The 18,742-nt window shown below is 45.3% G+C and overlaps 1 protein-coding gene across 5 annotated transcripts in view; it reads right to left on the bottom strand.

Annotated features, from left to right (window-relative positions):
• The window catches only part of cdk14 (cyclin dependent kinase 14), a 276,173-nt gene that overhangs the window by 201,546 nt on the left and 55,885 nt on the right, over window positions 1–18,742 (bottom strand). Inside the window, exon 1 of one of the 5 annotated variants that reach the window (XM_083761519.1) lies at window positions 3,337–3,462. The exons of the other annotated variants lie outside the window; for them this stretch is intronic. The gene's annotated coding sequence lies outside the window, so the exon portion shown is untranslated. Of the gene's footprint in view, window positions 1–3,336; window positions 3,463–18,742 lie in introns of those variants that run through there. 5 annotated transcript variants of the gene reach the window in all.

The raw sequence follows: 18,742 nt of genomic DNA, 5'->3' as shown, positions 1-18,742 counted from the left end.
ATATGAAGTGAGCTCATGGTTGGGTCCTAACCTCTCTTTTCCAGGAAGCGGCGTTCTAAACTGAAGGCGTTCAGTGCACAGCCTATATACAGTACTACTGTATAAAACACAACAACATTTATAGATTAATACATGCACTCTGCATGGATGCACGCCTTAACCATACATTGTGTACAGTTAGCAGAGGGAAGGAGAAATTAATCAAACAGCTGGTATAAACCAATTTATACCATACTGACTTATGAAGATACGCTTCACTACTACTTCCCTGTGTTTGCCACTACTATGTACTAGTACTAGTATTAGTAGTAGTACTACTAATACTAGTAAGACGCCTAAGGGCGAGGTCACGTGCACGCATCTGCCTCGTTGAGGGTAGACTGCTGGGCGCTTTGGCATGTCAGATCAACATAGAATGAATTCTATACTTGCCATATAAGGAGCATGTCTTGAGTGTACAGGGTTTGATACAGGGTTATCATACAGTATATGATTTGATGAGGGCCCAGGTAGGGCCAGGCCTTCATTTCCGGGCATGATGAGAAGTCTAGTTTTCGCTGGCTGCCAGGTGCGGCTGCACTAATAACTTTGGGGCAGGCCCGTCTGACGGGAAATGCTCGGCTCCATAGTTGACTACTTCCCCGTGTTTGCCACTATTACTAATACTACACTACTACTTCACGATTTTTTTTTTTATCCCACGATTTTGTAACCCAGTTTTCTTTTCACCCAGTGCCAATTGTCTAATGTAATCCTGGGCGCTACACTTCCTCTGCCAACCTGGGGGGGCAGCGGACTGACCTCATGCCTCCTTCTATGCATGAGGAGTCCAAGCTGCTTCTTTTCACCTGACAGAGGGGAATTTCCCCGGCCGGACGTAGCGCGTGGAAGGGACACGTTATTCCGACCAGTTCCTTTCCCCTCCATCAGGCGCCCCGGCTGGCCATGGGGAGGTAGTTTTAGAGACCAGGATTACGGCATGTTTTTGTGAGGGTAGCTACCCTAGGGGACACGGGGAGAACATGCAAACTCCACACAGAAAGGCCCTTTCGCCAACCCCCGCCTCGGGTATGGTCACTGATGACACGGAGGAGGGAACACGCCGCCAGTGCCCACAGCGTCCCCAGCAGGAATCGAACCCAGGACCTTCTAGCTGTGAGGCGACAGCACTACCAACTGTGCCACCGTGCCCCACCGTGCCCCCGATCAAAGAATCTTGACAAAATGCGACACACTTTTGTATAATTCTGATGGGAGGGACCATGTCCAAATGCACGTACGTTTTTGACAGGGAACAAGGTTTTAGAACCAGCAGCTGATTTAACCAACATAATGTATATACAGCACAGAAGTCTCTCAGTGAAGGAGCACTGCTTGATATGTGGCCCTGTCTCCTGTCAACAATCATCTCCCTCCAGCTCGAGAGACACTTGTCCACACTCCTATTTCCTCACACCCTTCCATCTCTCGTATCACTCTCTCACTCTCACAGTCACACACACACACACACACACACACACCCACCCAAGTGGCGTTGTTGTTTCCACCGCCCGGTGGTCACAGCATGGCTCTCCTCTCTCCTCCCCTCTCTGGAGCCAACGTACCAGTGCTGTGACGCTGCAGCACAGCCTGACTGCCTTCACAACACCTCCAACGCATCCATTAAACACCCTTACACCCGACAGCCATTAAACACCCTTACACCCAGCATTCCTTTCACCACTGAACAAGGGACATGTTATACCGTATCTGTCAGCAAGGAAGGGGACGGGCTGAGAAAGAGTGCGTGACGTGTGTGTGTGTGTGTGTGTGTGTGTGTGTGTGTGTGTGTGTGTGTGTGTATGTGTGTGTGTGCACTTATAGTATAGTCATCTGATCTTGAGTGGCCCAAATGTCCTCACAAGTATAGTCTCTAGTTCATTCATAATTCATGGTCCTCTCAATAAATAATAAAGTGTTTTAGGGTTAAACATTTATACCAAAAAAGGAATTCCGGTTCAATTCATTCTTAGTTGTGCACCATTGTCTGCCCTGCACCCCAAACAGTCGACCTACATGTATATTAAGCTCACAAGCCACACATTGTTGTGAGCTTGTAGATCGGCTATTTTGGTTGCGAGACAGACAGCGGCACACAACTGAACTCAGGCTTTATGGTGCCGTCATTCAGCTGCATGCGCAGCCGGAGACACAACGCCAAACAAGGCTTGCTTTGGAAAGCGCAGATGAGACCGTGAAGGACTTACGGAGACAACACGTTTTCTTATTCTTCTAAGGCTCCTGAGCATAGATATAAAAACATTGTAGCAACTTGTATCGCACAGGAAGTCAAGCAGAAGTGCGGAAAGCAGGCCATCGCTCAAGCGACTACTGGCCAATCACAGAGTCTCCTTTCCAGGACTTATTGATTCAATCCAAAGGACCTTTATTGGCATGAGAAAACAAATGTATGCCTCTGATTGGCCTACCGAACATCCCCTTCTGTGACGCACGCGGAAGCTTGGCAGGCTTCCGCGAGCAAGCTTGCCCTTCCTGTGAGAAACAGAACGCCCCGGAGCCGAAGGAGGCGTCTGGCTTTCTATGTCTATGCTCCTGAGTACCACTTCCTCCCGCTCTCTCCACTCTCCTCAGACCCCCTCGGACGAGGGGTCCCCTCGGACCCCTCGTCACATCCTCCCCCGACCAGACGCAGCCGTCCGTCTCATGCCCGTTTTAACGCGCATCAAGCCGCGCGCCAAAAACAGCCCCGATCTACAAGCTCAGAACACGGTGCAGCGCGGCGCATTCTGAGCTTGTAGAACGGGGCCATTTTGGGCGCTAAACACCGACACACGACTAAGTATAGAGTCAGGTGGGCCGGCCTATCTCGATCTCCCATGGGTGCTTGCCAACTCTGTCCCACCCCCCGACACACACGCACACACACAAACACATCAAACACACACAAACCCACGCATACCCATACAATCTCATACTTGTAAGCCGACATGTCGTGCAAGTGTGCCAATGTGTTTAGTGCTTTAGTGTGCGTTGCAACCACGGCAGGGTATGCTGTATACGGACACAACTGCATGTGTACAGGATGCTGCTAGGTTTATAGTGAGTATATACTGTACCATTCAACATTGTCCACAGCATGCATACTCCACTCGCACTGTCAGTCTCTCTATCACTCACACACACACACGCCACACACTCGCATGCCACACACTAGAGAGATAAGGGGGATATATACACACACATACGCATGCACCGATCTACCCGGAGCCCGGCGAGTGACGGTGAACGAGGGAGACATGAGACCAAAGGAGCGCTAATCTCAGTCAGTCCTCTTACCTTACTGCAGGAGAACAGCTCACCTAGAAGACGCCTCAGAGGAGAAGACTAGCACGCATTCAGGCCACAACACTATCGCTGCACACCGGCTCAAAACATCAACCCCGCGCTAGCTCTCTCTCTCTCTCTCTCTCTCTGGCAGCACGGATGAGATTGTACTACAGTATGAGCAGGGGGGAGTGAAACCTGAGGGGGGAGAGGAACGGAATATCAGAAGGCTGTGTTGCAATCGTCTCTGGCACAGGGCATTGTGTTCAGTGTGTGTGTGTGTGTGTGTGTGTGTATGTGTGTGTGGGGGGGGGGGTCATAGGGTTGTGACGCGCAAACGGGATCTCCTCTTTTTTTGCCGTTTGTTGGTGATCCTGTTTCACAGAGATGGTACGGTCCGAGAGGAGTTTGAGGAAGCAGGTTGTGGCATCATCAGCCCAGGCTGCAGCAGCAACACTAAGCTAGTGGAGTGCTATGGATGGTGCAGTCTGTGTGTGTGTGTGTGTGTGTGTGTGTGTGTGTGTGTGTGTGTGTGTGTGTGTGTGTGTGTGTGTGTGTGAGAGTGTGCGTGTGCGTGCGTGTGTGTGAGAGAGTGTTATGAGACCAAGCTGTGCTGGAATGAGTCAAGGAAGGCTGAGAAGAGGCTTGGGGGTCCCAGGAGGGACTCCAGCTACATTTGTTAAAATAGCATCTATCCATCCATCCATCCATCCATCTTCATCTCCAAATTGATGTATATTTGGCCACAGAGCCCAATCTGAAAATATTTTGTGCCAGGGATAAGAAGAGAAGATTTGTGTTAAAGGACCACTTCACCACTTTTCAACCTATCTTTATATAATAAGTCGTTACTAATAATCATGATAAAATGGCACGTTTTTTTCCTACTCAGTCTGTCTCTCATAGGAGGGCTGTGGGCAGTTTAGAAACCGTCTTCCAGTGACATCATCATTAGGCAGATTTGTTTTAAAACAAGATTTCTTTGCAAAAATGTTTAGATTTTCATTATCGTGAGAACGATGGCTTCCATTTTCGCATTGCAACTTATCAGAACTAGAAAGCCCGCAGCTTCTATTAGCTTGTATTCCCCATCGATGATGTCACTGGAAGATGGTTTCTGAACTGCCCACAGCCCTCCTATGAGACACAGACCAAGATTATTAGTGAGGACCTATTATATGAAGATAGGATGAAAAGTGGTGAAGTGGTCAGATGTACAAGCTAGATTATACTATTTTTTAATAGCCAACACTAAAATGACACAGATGTGTCATTTTAATGACAGATGTGTCATTCCCGTTATTAAAAATAGCAAATGTTCCATTTTCAAAAAGTTGGAATATTTGCGATTAATCTTTAATGGGAGTTCCTGACTGGTTTTCAACAGATTTCAGCTGGGGGGGAAGGGGGGGGGGGTGTCCGCGGCCAAATCCTTGACATGAAAAAGTTTGAGAAGCCCATTTTTGGAGAACAGCATAGAGCACTGGAGATGATAAACCTGGGCTCCAGGCCATTAATAGCCCTATCATTATCACCACCATCACCACCACAGGGAAAGGAAGTCACGTCTAATGTGCCAGGTTGTTCAACAGCAAAGGCACTGTTCCTCTGCATGGTGCCGTACCAGCTCCAAAGCAAACTGAGATATGACAACAATGGGTGCTGCTGGGGCCAAAAAAACATTGAGCAAGTACAGGCGAGTACTCCAGCTACATGGAAAAGAACCACTTGATTTGCTAAGCATGACAATGTTTCGACCCTCTATAGGGATCTTCTTCAGGTCAAAAATGGAGCTGAAGAAATCCCCCTATAGAGCAGTGGTTTCCAAACCGAGGGTCAGATCACCCAGGGGGGAACCCAACTTATTTTTTGGCCATCCCCTGATTATCAGCTTAATGTGCTACCATCAACAGTAAACCAGCCAAGCTCACGACGACTCACAGTGCAAGCTCGTAGCTATTGTCACAATATTTATCTGTGGAACTGAGTCAAATGAATTCTGCGTTCACACAGGCACATGCAAAGACACAGTCTACCATTCATTTTCAATGGAAGCCAGCAACATGAAGATACAAAGATACATCCAACGCTTGAAGTTGCTTCAAAAGCTACAACAGCTAGGTTCCATGTATGTTGTTGTTATCTTTAGTTAGTCAGTATGTTCAAAGGCACAGAGGGTATTTTTTAATTGGGGGTGGGGGGTAGTATAAGTGTTCCGTGACTGGATAACCTTAATTGTCACCCAATACATTAATCACACCGAAATGTTAATCTTCTCGACAATACACCATGTTTCATGGTCACATACGTTTAATGGTCCCCCAGTATACTGTCAATTATACATTCTGTGAGGAGACACTTTGCCAACAAAATACGATATTTTTTACTGAATTTGCCACGCACCGGCAACGCTTTTCAAAAGTCCACACAAACTTTTTTCTTTTGTTTATAAAAATTGCAAGCACCTGTGATGCACAACATAATTAAGGCCCTTCTTTGCAGCAGATGTTGGTTATTTTAGAATCTGACAGGCTCACAGAAGGAGGAACATAATGCATGCACGATTCAAGTGGCAGATTGACATAACAGATTTTTGAAATGTTGTCATTTATTATTATCAGAGAATGCTAGTTAGAGCACACTTACATTCAAGAATAGCAGAATTGGACCTCTCAGTCCTGGAGGTATTCTGTTTGTAGTGACTCATAGGAATAGACTATGTGACAACCAGGTATAGTCTGGTGACCACCGAAGAGACGGGTGACAGCCGGAATGTAGACGGCACCCCGGGAGCAGTATGGGTTAGCGCCCCAGCCTGCATCCTCCGTGAGGAGGAAGCCCAAAAACCTTCGATGAGGCCTTTAGGAGGGCCATTCGAGCCGCAAGTGGAGTCTGTAGTACTACCGTTGCCCAGCGGTGGAGCCTGCAGAATCAAGAATCCACCACTCCTGAATGAAGTGTCTGGTGCTGGGAGTCTGGTGCAACGCACAGGTTCCTCGCTATACTCCTGGTGAGAGCAGGAGTGGACCTGGTGAGACGTAGGAGGGGGCCGGACAGGAGGCAACCCACAGAGCCACATACCAGAATTGTACATCTCAGCCCCGGCACAGTAGTTCCGGAGTGGTTCCAACGGATTGTGCGGCCCTGTCTTTCCCTAGTGGGTCTGATCGAGGGTAGCTACTGGGACGTAAGTCGGGACTTGATCACCCCGTCTGGGTCACCCGAGTGAGGGGTATGATGTTCGAGAGACCCGAAACCCTGATGACCTTGGGATTCATCACTGAGGATACGTCCCAGTTGCATCCAGGCGATGTATTTTCGTTCTAAGACAGGCACAACTGAGGTTGAATTTTTATCTCTGGGATCGTAATTTACATCACACTGTAAAATCATTAGTGTTTATCTCGGTTCCATTTGTACACTCTATTCAGAGTTACAGACCCGTAAGGGTCCATTTGGTTCCTCAATCATGTAGACGGGGACCCCAGGGGGCCCCCGGATCCCAAATGTGAGAACCACTGATCTACAGAAGGAACGCTCTTTATTTATGCACATAATAATGTGAATGACAAAAATGGAGGCGAGTATTATATTGGTCGTGAGCCTGATACATTTTTGCTGACAGCCTCCACAACTTGGACAGAGGTTGGCGTGGAGGAGAAAGCCATTACACAGCCATCTTAGCCTGCTCTGTGTGGAATAGCCTACGGAAAGTTGTGAAATTTAATGAGCTTCTTCTTCCGCTCAGTGCAGCCAATGCAGCTGTTGGAATGAGCAGGGGGTTTAAAAGTGAATGTCAGTGCTTTGAATTAGCAGTCGTCTTGTTTTTTTTTTTTTGACAGCAGCACATTGGCTTCTGTTCCAATAACTCTCTCAGCTCAACAATATTAAGATTTGCGAGGTAATTTACACTAGGTCTGCTCCTTTTTTTCCCTCTACACCAAATGTCTTTGCTGAAAATAGCTGGTGTAGCTCTGCCATTGTCACCAAACAACACGTTCACCCAAGAATAGGGAGGCAATAGGATCTAGATTTAACATTTAGATTTCCGAACCCTCCGTGAAATGTCACCGTTAAAGAGAAACTGAACACCATGGACAGTGGACCGGAGCATTGCAATGATGTGTGTGAGGTGTGGTGTGTAGGTGTTGGATGTGTGTGAGGTGTAGTAGTGTAGTATTGGATGTGTGTTAGGTGTAGTAGTGTAGTGTTGGATGTGTGTGAGGTGTAGTGTGTAGTGTTGGATGTGTGTGAGGTGTAGTGTGTAGTGTTGGATGTGTGTGAGGTGTAGTAGTGTAGTGTTGGATGTGTGTGAGGTGTAGTAGTGTAGTGTTGGATGTGTGTGAGGTGTAGTGTGTAGTATTGGATGTGTGTGAGGTGTAGTAGTGTAGTGTTGGATGTGTGTGAGGTGTAGTGTGTAGTGTTGGATGTGTGTGAGGTGTAGTGTGTAGTGTTGGATGTGTGTGAGGTGTAGTAGTGTAGTGTTGGATGTGTGTGAGGTGTAGTGTGTAGTATTGGATGTGTGTGAGGTGTAGTAGTGTAGTGTTGGATGTGTGTGAGGTGTAGTGTGTAGTATTGGATGTGTGTGAGGTGTAGTGTGTAGTATTGGATGTGTGTGAGGTGTAGTAGTGTAGTATTGGATGTGTGTGAGGTGTAGTGTGTAGTATTGGATGTGTGTGAGGTGTAGTAGTGTAGTATTGGATGTGTGTGAGGTGTAGTAGTGTAGTGTTGGATGTGTGTGAGGTGTAGTAGTGTAGTGTTGGATGTGTGTGAGGTGTAGTAGTGTAGTATTGGATGTGTGTGAGGTGTAGTGTGTAGTATTGGATGTGTGTGAGGTGTAGTAGTGTAGTATTGGATGTGTGTGAGGTGTAGTAGTGTAGTGTTGGATGTGTGTGAGGTGTAGTAGTGTAGTGTTGGATGTGTGTGAGGTGTAGTAGTGTAGTATTGGATGTGTGTGAGGTGTAGTGTGTAGTATTGGATGTGTGTGAGGTGTAGTAGTGTAGTATTGGATGTGTGTGAGGTGTAGTAGTGTAGTGTTGGATGTGTGTGAGGTGTAGTAGTGTAGTATTGGATGTGTGTGAGGTGTAGTGTGTAGTGTTGGATGTGTGTGAGGTGTAGTAGTGTAGTATTGGATGTGTGTGAGGTGTAGTGTGTAGTATTGGATGTGTGTGAGGTGTAGTGTGTAGTATTGGATGTGTGTGAGGTGTAGTAGTGTAGTATTGGATGTGTGTGAGGTGTAGTGTGTAGTATTGGATGTGTGTGAGGTGTAGTAGTGTAGTATTGGATGTGTGTGAGGTGTAGTAGTGTAGTGTTGGATGTGTGTGAGGTGTAGTAGTGTAGTATTGGATGTGTGTGAGGTGTAGTGTGTAGTATTGGATGTGTGTGAGGTGTAGTAGTGTAGTATTGGATGTGTGTGAGGTGTAGTAGTGTAGTATTGGATGTGTGTGAGGTGTAGTGTGTAGTATTGGATGTGTGTGAGGTGTAGTAGTGTAGTATTGGATGTGTGTGAGGTGTAGTAGTGTAGTGTTGGATGTGTGTGAGGTGTAGTAGTGTAGTATTGGATGTGTGTGAGGTGTAGTGTGTAGTATTGGATGTGTGTGAGGTGTAGTGTGTAGTATTGGATGTGTGTGAGGTGTAGTGTGTAGTATTGGATGTGTGTGAGGTGTAGTAGTGTAGTGTTGGATGTGTGTGAGGTGTAGTGTGTAGTATTGGATGTGTGTGAGGTGTAGTGTGTAGTATTGGATGTGTGTGAGGTGTAGTGTGTAGTATTGGATGTGTGTGAGGTGTAGTGTGTAGTGTTGGATGTGTGTGAGGTGTAGTAGTGTAGTATTGGATGTGTGTGAGGTGTAGTGTGTAGTATTGGATGTGTGTGAGGTGTAGTAGTGTAGTATTGGATGTGTGTGAGGTGTAGTGTGTAGTATTGGATGTGTGTGAGGTGTAGTAGTGTAGTATTGGATGTGTGTGAGGTGTAGTAGTGTAGTATTGGATGTGTGTGAGGTGTAGTGTGTAGTATTGGATGTGTGTGAGGTGTAGTAGTGTAGTATTGGATGTGTGTGAGGTGTAGTGTGTAGTGTTGGATGTGTGTGAGGTGTAGTGTGTAGTATTGGATGTGTGTGAGGTGTAGTAGTGTAGTATTGGATGTGTGTGAGGTGTAGTGTGTAGTATTGGATGTGTGTGAGGTGTAGTGTGTAGTATTGGATGTGTGTGAGGTGTAGTGTGTAGTGTTGGATGTGTGTGAGGTGTAGTGTGTAGTGTTGGATGTGTGTGAGGTGTAGTGTGTAGTGTTGGATGTGTGTGAGGTGTAGTAGTGTAGTATTGGATGTGTGTGAGGTGTAGTAGTGTAGTATTGGATGTGTGTGAGGTGTAGTAGTGTAGTGTTGGATGTGTGTGAGGTGTAGTGTGTAGTGTTGGATGTGTGTGAGGTGTAGTAGTGTAGTATTAGATGTGTGTGAGGTGTAGTAGTGTAGTATTGGATGTGTGTTAGGTGTAGTGTGTAGTATTGGATGTGTGTGAGGTGTAGTGTGTAGTGTTGGATGTGTGTGAGGTGTAGTGTGTAGTATTGGATGTGTGTGAGGTGTAGTAGTGTAGTGTTGGATGTGTGTGAGGTGTAGTAGTGTAGTATTGGATGTGTGTGAGGTGTAGTGTGTAGTATTGGATGTGTGTGAGGTGTAGTAGTGTAGTATTGGATGTGTGTGAGGTGTAGTAGTGTAGTATTAGATGTGTGTGAGGTGTAGTAGTGTAGTATTGGATGTGTGTGAGGTGTAGTAGTGTAGTGTTGGATGTGTGTTAGGTGTAGTAGTGTAGTATTGGATGTGTGTGAGGTGTAGTAGTGTAGTGTTGGATGTGTGTGAGGTGTAGTGTGTAGTATTGGATGTGTGTGAGGTGTAGTGTGTAGTATTGGATGTGTGTGAGGTGTAGTAGTGTAGTATTGGATGTGTGTGAGGTGTAGTAGTGTAGTGTTGGATGTGTGTTAGGTGTAGTAGTGTAGTGTTGGATGTGTGTGAGGTGTAGTAGTGTAGTATTGGATGTGTGTGAGGTGTAGTAGTGTAGTATTGGATGTGTGTGAGGTGTAGTAGTGTAGTATTGGATGTGTGTGAGGTGTAGTGTGTAGTGTTGGATGTGTGTGAGGTGTAGTGTGTAGTATTGGATGTGTGTGAGGTGTAGTAGTGTAGTATTGGATGTGTGTGAGGTGTAGTAGTGTAGTGTTGGATGTGTGTGAGGTGTAGTAGTGTAGTATTGGATGTGTGTGAGGTGTAGTAGTGTAGTATTGGATGTGTGTGAGGTGTAGTAGTGTAGTGTTGGATGTGTGTGAGGTGTAGTAGTGTAGTATTGGATGTGTGTGAGGTGTAGTAGTGTAGTATTGGATGTGTGTGAGGTGTAGTAGTGTAGTGTTGGATGTGTGTGAGGTGTAGTGTGTAGTATTGGATGTGTGTGAGGTGTAGTAGTGTAGTGTTGGATGTGTGTGAGGTGTAGTAGTGTAGTATTGGATGTGTGTGAGGTGTAGTGTGTAGTATTGGATGTGTGTGAGGTGTAGTAGTGTAGTATTGGATGTGTGTGAGGTGTAGTAGTGTAGTATTAGATGTGTGTGAGGTGTAGTAGTGTAGTATTGGATGTGTGTGAGGTGTAGTAGTGTAGTGTTGGATGTGTGTTAGGTGTAGTAGTGTAGTATTGGATGTGTGTGAGGTGTAGTAGTGTAGTGTTGGATGTGTGTGAGGTGTAGTGTGTAGTATTGGATGTGTGTGAGGTGTAGTGTGTAGTATTGGATGTGTGTGAGGTGTAGTAGTGTAGTATTGGATGTGTGTGAGGTGTAGTAGTGTAGTGTTGGATGTGTGTTAGGTGTAGTAGTGTAGTATTGGATGTGTGTGAGGTGTAGTGTGTAGTATTGGATGTGTGTGAGGTGTAGTAGTGTAGTATTGGATGTGTGTGAGGTGTAGTGTGTAGTATTGGATGTGTGTGAGGTGTAGTGTGTAGTATTGGATGTGTGTGAGGTGTAGTAGTGTAGTGTTGGATGTGTGTGAGGTGTAGTAGTGTAGTGTTGGATGTGTGTGAGGTGTAGTAGTGTAGTGTTGGATGTGTGTGAGGTGTAGTAGTGTAGTATTGGATGTGTGTGAGGTGTAGTAGTGTAGTGTTGGATGTGTGTGAGGTGTAGTGTGTAGTATTGGATGTGTGTGAGGTGTAGTGTGTAGTATTGGATGTGTGTGAGGTGTAGTAGTGTAGTGTTGGATGTGTGTGAGGTGTAGTAGTGTAGTGTTGGATGTGTGTGAGGTGTAGTAGTGTAGTGTTGGATGTGTGTGAGGTGTAGTAGTGTAGTGTTGGATGTGTGTGAGGTGTAGTAGTGTAGTGTTGGATGTGTGTGAGGTGTAGTAGTGTAGTGTTGGATGTGTGTGAGGTGTAGTAGTGTAGTATTGGATGTGTGTGAGGTGTAGTAGTGTAGTGTTGGATGTGTGTGAGGTGTAGTGTGTAGTATTGGATGTGTGTGAGGTGTAGTAGTGTAGTATTGGATGTGTGTGAGGTGTAGTAGTGTAGTATTGGATGTGTGTGAGGTGTAGTAGTGTAGTGTTGGATGTGTGTGAGGTGTAGTAGTGTAGTGTTGGATGTGTGTGAGGTGTAGTAGTGTAGTATTGGATGTGTGTGAGGTGTAGTAGTGTAGTGTTGGATGTGTGTGAGGTGTAGTGTGTAGTATTGGATGTGTGTGAGGTGTAGTGTGTAGTATTGGATGTGTGTGAGGTGTAGTAGTGTAGTGTTGGATGTGTGAGGTGTAGCGTGTAGTATTGGATGTGTGTGAGGTGTAGTGTGTAGTGTTGGATGTGTGTGAGGTGTAGTAGTGTAGTATTGGATGTGTGTGAGGTGTAGTGTGTAGTATTGGATGTGTGTGAGGTGTAGTGTGTAGTATTGGATGTGTGTGAGGTGTAGTGTGTAGTATTGGATGTGTGTGAGGTGTAGTGTGTAGTATTGGATGTGTGTGAGGTGTAGTGTGTAGTATTGGATGTGTGTGAGGTGTAGTAGTGTAGTATTGGATGTGTGTTAGGTGTAGTGTGTAGTATTGGATGTGTGTGAGGTGTACTGTGTAGTGTTGGATGTGTGTGAGGTGTAGTAGTGTAGTATTAGATGTGTGTGAGGTGTAGTAGTGTAGTATTGGATGTGTGTTAGGTGTAGTAGTGTAGTGTTGGATGTGTGTGAGGTGTAGTGTGTAGTGTTGGATGTGTGTGAGGTGTAGTGTGTAGTGTTGGATGTGTGTGAGGTGTAGTAGTGTAGTGTTGGATGTGTGTGAGGTGTAGTGTGTAGTATTGGATGTGTGTGAGGTGTAGTAGTGTAGTATTGGATGTGTGTGAGGTGTAGTAGTGTAGTGTTGGATGTGTGTGAGGTGTAGTAGTGTAGTATTGGATGTGTGTGAGGTGTAGTGTGTAGTATTGGATGTGTGTGAGGTGTAGTAGTGTAGTATTGGATGTGTGTGAGGTGTAGTAGTGTAGTATTAGATGTGTGTGAGGTGTAGTAGTGTAGTATTGGATGTGTGTGAGGTGTAGTAGTGTAGTGTTGGATGTGTGTTAGGTGTAGTAGTGTAGTATTGGATGTGTGTGAGGTGTAGTAGTGTAGTGTTGGATGTGTGTGAGGTGTAGTGTGTAGTATTGGATGTGTGTGAGGTGTAGTGTGTAGTATTGGATGTGTGTGAGGTGTAGTAGTGTAGTATTGGATGTGTGTGAGGTGTAGTAGTGTAGTGTTGGATGTGTGTTAGGTGTAGTAGTGTAGTGTTGGATGTGTGTGTGAGGTGTAGTAGTGTAGTATTGGATGTGTGTGAGGTGTAGTAGTGTAGTATTGGATGTGTGTGAGGTGTAGTAGTGTAGTATTGGATGTGTGTGAGGTGTAGTGTGTAGTGTTGGATGTGTGTGAGGTGTAGTGTGTAGTATTGGATGTGTGTGAGGTGTAGTAGTGTAGTATTGGATGTGTGTGAGGTGTAGTAGTGTAGTGTTGGATGTGTGTGAGGTGTAGTAGTGTAGTATTGGATGTGTGTGAGGTGTAGTAGTGTAGTATTGGATGTGTGTGAGGTGTAGTAGTGTAGTGTTGGATGTGTGTGAGGTGTAGTAGTGTAGTATTGGATGTGTGTGAGGTGTAGTAGTGTAGTATTGGATGTGTGTGAGGTGTAGTAGTGTAGTGTTGGATGTGTGTGAGGTGTAGTGTGTAGTATTGGATGTGTGTGAGGTGTAGTAGTGTAGTGTTGGATGTGTGTGAGGTGTAGTAGTGTAGTATTGGATGTGTGTGAGGTGTAGTGTGTAGTATTGGATGTGTGTGAGGTGTAGTAGTGTAGTATTGGATGTGTGTGAGGTGTAGTAGTGTAGTATTAGATGTGTGTGAGGTGTAGTAGTGTAGTATTGGATGTGTGTGAGGTGTAGTAGTGTAGTGTTGGATGTGTGTTAGGTGTAGTAGTGTAGTATTGGATGTGTGTGAGGTGTAGTAGTGTAGTGTTGGATGTGTGTGAGGTGTAGTGTGTAGTATTGGATGTGTGTGAGGTGTAGTGTGTAGTATTGGATGTGTGTGAGGTGTAGTAGTGTAGTATTGGATGTGTGTGAGGTGTAGTAGTGTAGTGTTGGATGTGTGTTAGGTGTAGTAGTGTAGTATTGGATGTGTGTGAGGTGTAGTGTGTAGTATTGGATGTGTGTGAGGTGTAGTAGTGTAGTATTGGATGTGTGTGAGGTGTAGTGTGTAGTATTGGATGTGTGTGAGGTGTAGTGTGTAGTATTGGATGTGTGTGAGGTGTAGTAGTGTAGTGTTGGATGTGTGTGAGGTGTAGTAGTGTAGTGTTGGATGTGTGTGAGGTGTAGTAGTGTAGTGTTGGATGTGTGTGAGGTGTAGTAGTGTAGTATTGGATGTGTGTGAGGTGTAGTAGTGTAGTGTTGGATGTGTGTGAGGTGTAGTGTGTAGTATTGGATGTGTGTGAGGTGTAGTGTGTAGTATTGGATGTGTGTGAGGTGTAGTAGTGTAGTGTTGGATGTGTGTGAGGTGTAGTAGTGTAGTGTTGGATGTGTGTGAGGTGTAGTAGTGTAGTGTTGGATGTGTGTGAGGTGTAGTAGTGTAGTGTTGGATGTGTGTGAGGTGTAGTAGTGTAGTGTTGGATGTGTGTGAGGTGTAGTAGTGTAGTGTTGGATGTGTGTGAGGTGTAGTAGTGTAGTATTGGATGTGTGTGAGGTGTAGTAGTGTAGTGTTGGATGTGTGTGAGGTGTAGTGTGTAGTATTGGATGTGTGTGAGGTGTAGTAGTGTAGTATTGGATGTGTGTGAGGTGTAGTAGTGTAGTATTGGATGTGTGTGAGGTGTAGTAGTGTAGTGTTGGATGTGTGTGAGGTGTAGTAGTGTAGTGTTGGATGTGTGTGAGGTGTAGTAGTGTAGTATTGGATGTGTGTGAGGTGTAGTAGTGTAGTATTGGATGTGTGTGAGGTGTAGTGTGTAGTATTGGATGTGTGTGAGGTGTAGTGTGTAGTATTGGATGTGTGTGAGGTGTAGTAGTGTAGTGTTGGATGTGTGAGGTGTAGCGTGTAGTATTGGATGTGTGTGAGGTGTAGTGTGTAGTGTTGGATGTGTGTGAGGTGTAGTAGTGTAGTATTGGATGTGTGTGAGGTGTAGTAGTGTAGTGTTGGATGTGTGTGAGGTGTAGTGTGTAGTATTGGATGTGTGTGAGGTGTAGTGTGTAGTATTGGATGTGTGTGAGGTGTAGTAGTGTAGTGTTGGATGTGTGAGGTGTAGCGTGTAGTATTGGATGTGTGTGAGGTGTAGTGTGTAGTGTTGGATGTGTGTGAGGTGTAGTAGTGTAGTATTGGATGTGTGTGAGGTGTAGTAGTGTAGTATTGGATGTGTGTGAGGTGTAGTGTGTAGTATTGGATGTGTGTGAGGTGTAGTGTGTAGTATTGGATGTGTGTGAGGTGTAGTGTGTAGTATTGGATGTGTGTGAGGTGTAGTGTGTAGTATTGGATGTGTGTGAGGTGTAGTGTGTAGTATTGGATGTGTGTGAGGTGTAGTAGTGTAGTATTGGATGTGTGTTAGGTGTAGTGTGTAGTATTGGATGTGTGTGAGGTGTAGTGTGTAGTGTTGGATGTGTGTGAGGTGTAGTAGTGTAGTATTAGATGTGTGTGAGGTGTAGTAGTGTAGTATTGGATGTGTGTTAGGTGTAGTAGTGTAGTGTTGGATGTGTGTGAGGTGTAGTGTGTAGTGTTGGATGTGTGTGAGGTGTAGTAGTGTAGTATTAGATGTGTGTGAGGTGTAGTAGTGTAGTATTGGATGTGTGTTAGGTGTAGTAGTGTAGTGTTGGATGTGTGTGAGGTGTAGTAGTGTAGTGTTGGATGTGTGTGAGGTGTAGTGTGTAGTGTTGGATGTGTGTGAGGTGTAGTAGTGTAGTGTTGGATGTGTGTGAGGTGTAGTGTGTAGTATTGGATGTGTGTGAGGTGTAGTAGTGTAGTATTGGATGTGTGTGAGGTGTAGTAGTGTAGTGTTGGATGTGTGTGAGGTGTAGTAGTGTAGTATTGGATGTGTGTGAGGTGTAGTGTGTAGTATTGGTCCAATACTACACTACTACACCTCACACACATCCAATACTATTGGATGTGTGTGAGGTGTAGTAGTGTAGTATTGGATGTGTGTGAGGTGTAGTGTGTAGTATTGGTCCAATACTACACACTACACCTCACACACATCCAATACTATTGGATGTGTGTGAGGTGTAGTGTGTAGTATTGGATGTGTGTGAGGTGTAGTAGTGTAGTATTGGATGTGTGTGAGGTGGTGTGTAGTATTGGATGTGTGTGAGGTGTAGTAGTGTAGTATTGGATGTGTGTGAGGTGTAGTAGTGTAGTATTGGATGTGTGTGAGGTGTAGTAGTGTAGTATTGGATGTGTGTGAGGTGTAGTGTGTAGTATTGGATGTGTGTGAGGTGTAGTAGTGTAGTATTGGATGTGTGTGAGGTGTAGTGTGTAGTATTGGATGTGTGTGAGGTGTAGTAGTGTAGTAATGGATGTGTGTGAGGTGTAGTATTGGAGTAGCATTTACGTGCACACCCACATGCACAGCTGTCAGAGAGACAGCGAGAAACCAATGGCATCAGCAGCCTGCGGATCGAAGAGCAAAGTCACGACCGTCTGTCCGTCTGTCTGTCACACAATATCAATCACAGCGTGACGCATCTCCTTTTGTTCCCCGTCTCCATCCGTGTCCCAGGCTTTTGGTCGTCGACTCGTCTTGCCTTCACTTCCTCTCTAGTCTCTGTGTCTGCTTTCTGTCCCCCAGTATCAACAACTAAAAGGTGGAGAAGTAAGTGTTCAGTTTTTTTTTTTTTTTTAATGCAACACATATCTGGAACAAACTCACAGAAAACAGGAGGTTCACTGTAACTCTTGTGTCTTTTGAATCAAAGCAAAACAAAACTTTCTGTTTGTCACGTACTGCATTTTAGAGTGACTTTTTATTTACTTTTTCTGTTTGATTTCTACTTCTTTTCATCTACATTGGATGTATGGTGTGTTTCTTTTGCTCTGTGTCTTAATACTTAATGTTTCATGTTTTATGTAAAGCACTTGCCTCGCCTTCCCGCCTTTCTTTGTCTGACTGGTGTCTTTTTAGTTTTTCTAGTAGTTAGGGCTTCAACAAGTGATTATTTTCTGATTGATTGCTTTTTTGTTTAATGGAATAATCGAGAAGAACGTATAATATATATATGTATTTTTTGTGCAAAACATACTCTCTCCCCATGCCTTCGGCCTGGTGGAGACAATTCATCAGGACGAGTCTATCTTAAATAACACTAATAACCCAGTGTGCGTGCATGTGTACCGCGGATTATCATGTAGGCTGTTTCTACCATGTGAATGCTAGCGGCGGAAGTCAACGGATGCTATTTTTTTTTTATATATATATTTTTAATCAAATCTCGTAATCTCGTGGGATGGCACAGTGGGGTTCAATGCTATTCAGGAGATTATCTCATTCTGGCACAGATTCAGGTTAAACCCCATGAGCATCCGGATTGTGGGGAAAGCTTTCTCTGAAAATAGAAGAAAATACAACCTCACAACGGCTAAGGAAACAGACACTAGCATAGAGCACTGAGGGACTCCACTCCACCATATGGGGCTTAAGTGGTTAATTAACGACACGGTACAGCTGAAGTCAACGTCTCTCTCTCTGGCTTGTGAATGACCTTGGCAGGCTGGCAGCCAAAGACACAATGCGACCATGCGTCTGTTTCCCCCTAGAACCACCTGAGGCAGGAAGAGTGTGAAATCCACAGTAAGATGGTGTGGTGGTGGATTCCCTTTGAAGCCACAGAATGTGCCGGAGAGTAGCGCCGCATACCCCAGCAATCGTTTAAGAGACAAACAATCATCGATGGAGAGGATCATTTGCATCTTAATGGGGATGTACACACACTGACCCTGACTGAGTGGCATCATCACGTTACACGCACACACGCATGTACACGCACATGCACGCACGCGCACACACACTGCACTCTAAAACGTGCTGACCCATGGGTGTTGAATGGTGAAAAAGCCAGGGGGGGTCATACATTATTCAGTGTACACACGACTCTCTGCTATTTCCCCGTGTCGGAAACCGACAAAAATCGCTCAGCCGCGCCGTGCGCACACGCACACACCTGAGGGGGTGCCAGGGGGTAAGATAGTCCTGATAGATCACAAAGGCCAGCGAGACAAGGTGGTGCAACGGACAACTTCCTTTCCATGTGAGAGAGAGAGAGAGAGAGAGAGAGAGAGAGAGAGAGAGAGAGAGAGAGAGAGAGAGAGAGAGAGAGAGAGAGAGACAGAGAGACAGAATAGACACAGGGGTCTGATTTTTCTTTCTTTTCACTGGAAGGCATGCTGAGGCTGTAGCCTCTGCACTGACCTTTCCTTCCCCGTCATCCTTGATTCTGCACCCCGGGGGCCACACACGCACGGGGGCCGCGCACACGCACACGCGCACACACACACACACACACACACACACACACACACACACACACAACTGGATCAGCAATTGGCCTCTGCGCTCCACTCCAAATCATACAATTTAGGCATTTTGAAGACACTCTTATCCAGAGTGACTAACAAGAGCAAGAATGGTGCAGCACTAATTGGCTGTCCAATTCATTTTAGTTACTCTTATGTTTTTGCTACAAGAGAGAGACTTTGATGTTGCCACGGTAGTTGGCTCCAGGGGACACATTTTTAATGTAGTAATGCTCAGCAACTATAGACTAAAGACAATACCTATTTTCATGGAAAGAAAATGAGAATCGTGTGAGGCATTTCAGGATATGGGGTTGATGTTGACTGATGAAGACTACAGTACTGTAGGTCTCTTGTGTGCTGCGCAATGCGTCGCTGCTAAGCAGTCCACTTGTGTTATAGGCTACCTCTACTGGGTAGTTAGTAAAAT

Source organism: Protomyctophum parallelum (assembly GCF_964188405.1).
Source record: "Protomyctophum parallelum genome assembly, chromosome: 3".
NCBI classification, from domain to species: domain Eukaryota; kingdom Metazoa; phylum Chordata; class Actinopteri; order Myctophiformes; family Myctophidae; genus Protomyctophum; species Protomyctophum parallelum.
This window is presented reverse-complemented; position numbering and strand designations above follow the sequence as displayed.